At 36.3% G+C, this 5794-nt stretch overlaps 1 pseudogene; it reads left to right on the forward strand.

Annotated features, from left to right (window-relative positions):
- The first annotated feature begins 3858 nt into the window (after nt 1–3858).
- On the forward strand, nt 3859–4702 carry LOC149205052 (fasciclin-like arabinogalactan protein 7; annotated as a pseudogene).
- The last annotated feature ends 1092 nt before the right edge of the window (nt 4703–5794 follow it).

The raw sequence follows: 5794 nt of genomic DNA on the forward strand, positions 1-5794 counted from the left end.
AACCAAAGGGATCCTACAAAAACATCTTACAGGGCAGCAGGAATTCAGGGTTCGCTCCAGATCAAGGCGGACACATGCCCAGGCCATACATAGTGGATCAGTCAGAGCAAACCCCAGCTTTAAACTTAGATTCTTCAGGGCTTGATGATTTCGTCAAGTCCTATGAAACGCAAGCTCTAATTTGCCGTTTCAACAGCTTTTGGCCTAAACCTATGGATCTTTTCCATTGGATCTTCACCAGCTGGACCATGGAATGTGATATTCATTTATGTTCAAAGGGTTTCTTCATAGTAAGATTTACATCCAAGGAAGTCAGAGATACAGTCATCAGTGCCGGGCCATGGTTTTGGGGAACATCGGGGCTGTTTGTGACCCCATGGTTCCCAGATTTCGATCCAAATAAAATGACTGTAACCAAAATGCCAGTCTGGGTTAGGCTACACAATCTCCCTTTGCACTTTTGGGATGAACGAGTGCTGGAAGGCATTGGGAACAACATAGGGAAATACATCAAAACAGATCTGGAAAGGATCGATGAAAGGATCTACACCTTCGCACGTATCTGTGTGGAAGTAGATTTAAGTAAAGGGCTGCCGGAAAATATAAGGTTGATCTACAAACAACAGAACTGGCTGCAGGTACTAGATTATGAAAACACCGCTTTCAGATGTAGGATCTGTAGGCAGACAGGACACTTACAAAGTTCATGTCCAGAAGCCAAGAATAAAAAGAAGCAGCAAGGGAAGCAGAGAAAAGGATGGCACTTTTCTCCCCCAGATTCAGAGGACGAAGAATCAGAAGCAGCTGAGGAAGAACTCCCAGCAGAGAAAACTGAGGCAGCTCAAGAAATGGAGAATCAGAAAGGAATCTCATCAGACAACAAGGCAGTGGAGACACGCATGGATCCTAGTACGGGAGGCATCAAACGGCACCACCACTCAGACACTTCAGATTCAGACAAAGAACCTGGTCCACAGAATACAGAGACACAGTTAGTTATTGCTTCGATCGAGCCCTCTCAAGGAGAGTGGCGTAAGGTCGAAAAGAAAAAGGGGAGAAAAACTTGATGCGTGAGTCCTACTCACTGCCGGATTTCAGTTTTTTGCCCCTCTCATTTCTCTCTCCTCTCTTCTCTTTTCTTATTCTTTGTGCACGTTAGTTCTCTAACGTTGCGTGGGGTGCGAAAGCACTCGGGCCCTTGTGGCAGCATACGGAATGCTTCATTGCATCTGCTAGTGTAACTTTTCATTATCTTTTTAATAAAAAGTTACCGTTTTTTTTCCTTGGAAAAAAATCTTGGGTTGCACTAAGATGACAAGATCCCTCCTTCTATGCAATTGAAAAATTGTCTCTAATATAAAATACCACATAAAAAAATAGATCTATCATGCACATAATAAAAGCACATTACCAAACAATAGAAAATTGAATATGCCCTCAAATTTCAGGTTCTCTGTCATTGGTGTGTTGGTGGCCTTCCATAGGAAAGACTAAAGAGGATCCAAGAAACCTTGAGGGAAATCCCTAGATTGAAGCTAATTGACGTGACGAGATAGTTAAACTAAACAAAAAAGAGAAGCAATTAGTGATGGAAAGGCTATGTTGTGAGAAGAATAATAGAGGCAATTACTCCAAGTAGGCCAATATATTGAAAAGAAGATATGAGAGCTTAAGTCACAAATATAACATGGTAATAAGTCTTTTTGAATATGCTTTGGAAACCAAAATAAAAGAAAATGAAGGTTTTTTATAAACAAGTGACCACATAAGGGAGTTTGAGGAATGAAAAATAGTTGTTTGTTTATGCACAAGGGAACCACATAAGGGCATCCAAGGAATGTTATATAATTTGGTTATAGATAAGGGAATCACATAGGGATTTCTAAGGAATAACAAATATTTGCTACTCCACTACTCATTCATGGGTTTTGTTGAGACAATCATGCGTCTTCAATGCCATATGCAAGCTTTCTATTAAGTGTTCTGTAGTCCATAGATTTATGGTTGATAGTTGTGGGTGCATTTTTACGAGTCATGGATGACTTGCGACAAACATAAAACAAAAAGAAGAAATCATCTTCGACCTTATCAACCCTTTTATGTATCCTCAAATGGATTTGTTGAAGTTTAAGACCTAAAAAATGCATCTTCAACTTGCTAAGTAAACCAAATCAAACAAAAATGTCAAGGTTGACCCAAGTAGAAAGGTCATATCTAATTTATGTCCAAATAGAATCAGAAAAGATCAAACTAAAGCAAAGAGACCAAAAAGACTCACATAAGCATTAAATTTCCAAAGGAGTCAAGTCTCTATTTATACACCTAAACCTATATAAAAAGCAACACAATAAAAAGACTACCAACACATATAATTCATCATAATAAAATGAAAATCCTCATATATTCTATTATTATTATAAAGATAACTTTAATAAACTAAATTAATACAAAAATAAAATAAAAACCAATCAATTTTTTTATATAATCTATTACCATTATAACAATAACTTTAATAAACTAAATTAATACAAAAATAAAATACATTCAAATCAAAAATTTTATTATAAAGATTATATTTTCGAAAGAAAAATATTATTCTATATATCTAAACCTAAACCTATCTTAAAAGGCAATACAAAGTAAAGTCACGAACATAAAAAATCAGTATAACAAAAAAAGAAAAGCCCTAATCATCCATAAATGTTGAGCTAGGAACACACAAAGTACTAAATGTTGAGCTCGGAACACACAAAGTACTAAATCACTCCATTATAGAAATTATATATTTTGATGAAGAAGGCTGTAATCATTTGAAAACAAACGAAATCCTTATGGTCCTACAATGATATGGAAGAGATATCTAACCAAATGAACAGCATCTGTCGTTGTCAATGGATAAGTCATTCTTGATCTTCACCATTTTGACACCTGTCATTCTCATTTGCTTTTGTTATTCCCATGATTTCTTCATTTACAATAATAATGTAGTGTCGGTGGCGTTTCTATGATTGCAGGGGTTTGCAAGGGAAAACATTTTCATTTCCAAAGAGGAGCAAACAAGTGATAACAACATCCGGCCCACCGATAGACATCATCTAACAACTGCGTCATAATCACAATTTTAGTTTAATAATAAAAACAAAACTTGATTAGTGTGGCTTCAGTATAAATTAGTCTCCTTAACTTTCCATTCTCAAATCGACTACCTCTCCCAGGAAGTACAGTATATAGTATATAGTTGCTTCAGTGTTCCAAGGATTGCAGCAGCCTCTCAAATTTTAACTTTTTCGAAATCCATTTCCTCTTGCAATGTCCATAGTTTTATGCATGTATCTTAACCTTATACTATCTGTTTCTGATTTTCATTCACAATAGAACTTCAGTTGTTTAGGCCTTCTGGTGTGGATTCTGCTTCTTATTCATTAATCCTTGCTATAAACAATGTGACTGAGATTGATGAGATGGGTGCTCTTGCTGTTTGTTTAGGCCTTCTGGTGTGCATTCTGCTTCTTATTCATTAATCATTGCTATAAACAATGTGACTGAGATTGATGAGATGGGTGTTCTTGCTTTTTGTTTGCAAGCTGTGATCTATTGATGTAGAGTACTTGGGTAGGTTTGACTTTCTGGAAATAATGAGTAGAGTAGGGTAACGTGTTGGAAGTTCTGTTTATGAATTGGCTTCATGTTTAAATTTGTTGATGTAGAGTACTTGGGTAGGTTTGACTTTCTGGAAATAATGAGTAGAGTAGAGTAACGTGTTGGAAGTTCTGTTTATGAATTGGCTTCATGTTTAAATTTGTTTTCTTTTATTGTCTGATCAGGTGGTGTGGTTGAGTGAGTCCAATTGGAGTGAAAATGAAGAATTGTAGTGCAGTTATCTAGATAGTGGCTTGTTTGATTGTTACGCTGAGAATAATGGGAGCTAGCCATGGTAATGAGAATGGAGGCATTGTACTTCTGGCAGCTAAACTAACATCTACATTGACTCCAACCCCAGCACCAGCACCAGTCTTTGCCAATCTGACAGCTCTGCTATCATTAGCTGGGCCGTTCAAGACTTTCTTGAATGTCTTGTAAGCCAGCAACCTGCTTACAGTTCTACCAGCACAGGCAAACAACACAGAGCAAGGTATCACAATATTTGCACCATCTGATACTGCATTCTCTTCTCTCCCAAAGAAATTGCTGGAAAATCTGACAGCAAATGAGAAGAAAGAATTTTTGTTAGTCCATTGCATTTCCAAATTCTACACATTGACAGATTTCCAGGACTTTAACAACCCTGCCAACACAATGGCAACAGGCAGCAATGGGGAAATACAATCTGAATATCACTGGAGAAGGTGGTGCTGTGACTGTCCTCTGGTTATGTGATCACACCAATCATTAGCACTGTGCATGTTACAGATCCCCTGGCACTTTACACTGTGGGGAAACTTGGAAAGTACTGCTCCCTGAAGACATATTTGGTCTTCCAAGCCCTTCTCCAGCCCCAGCCCCAGCCCCTACTCCTGAAAATGTCCGCCTATCTCCCTCAAGGACCACTGCCTCCTCTTCTTCATCAGGCAATACTTCCTCAGCAACTCACTCAGCTGCATCATTTTTAGCCCCCCAACAATCTATTTATGTTATTGTGGCCATAGCAGCTGGGGCTCTTCTGCTATTGCCAAGAGCCTCACCTCAAATGAAATTCAGATGAGGCGTGAACAAAGATGGGACGAATCTTCCAACTTGCAGCTTGCAGGACTTGAAAGCGTTGCCCATGGTAGAATATATATGAAGGACTTTAAATTGTGTGGCCTGGGTTCGATATTGGATGATCCGCATTCGACACGATGCATGCAATCTACTAGATTTGCAGCATTGGCTCGTGCATTTCAGTTCTGTTTTTCTCTTCATTATTTGCAGCATTGGCAGGTTGATGAATTGTGACCCAACTCCCATGGTGATGGGAAGCATCATTTGCTTCCATGCTTGAACGATACCGCAATAATAGACTAGCATACCCTGGGGGAAGGGAACCCTTTAACAGAGTGCAGGGTGTTTGAACGGATAAAAAGAAAAAATTATGACAGTGGGTGGACTATTATCAAGTATTTTATGGGGTTATTTTTTGAAGTTCATATATTTCATGAATGTATTTAAAAAAAAAACTTATTTAAGCAATACAGAAGCAAATAATCAAACGATAGTATTGGGGTATGAGATATGAGGTGAAGAGGTTTTTTGGGTTGTATTAGAATGTAGTCAATAATAAAGAAAATTATATCTATCTGTATGACAAGATATCATAATTAATGATAATATTTATTTAATGATAATATCTAAACTATATGTCCAGGGTTGTGGGTTATAATCGTAAGTAGTTAGTATATATATGTGAAATGCAGGTGGAAAATAGAGTTGTTAACGAAATATAATTAATTAAAAAAAAATAACATAATAAAATTTTAGCATATGTTGTAATTATACAAAAACAAGTTTGTATAATTGAAATTTTGTTTTAACTTGAATATTTATTATTGAAAAAATCTTATAAAAATAAAATTTGAATTATAAATATTTTGTTGACATAATAACATATTATTCTAATTATTATAATATTTTTTTTAAACAAATATTGTAGGTAAGAATTGAGAATTTATCCTTAACGTTTTAAAGCAATAATTGTTTTAAGTTGAATATGTAAATATAGAATATGTTTTGGGTGTATGAACTATTCTTATTTGCTGAATGATGTGCATGAAAGAGTTAGTTATCTCATAACATGACTATATTAATCTATTCTCAA

The sequence above is a fragment of the Pinus tabuliformis genome, chromosome 1_2 (genome assembly GCF_031772625.1).
Source record: "Pinus tabuliformis cultivar Carrire ecotype Pingquan chromosome 1_2, CPIR1, whole genome shotgun sequence".
NCBI lineage: Eukaryota > Viridiplantae > Streptophyta > Pinopsida > Pinales > Pinaceae > Pinus > Pinus tabuliformis.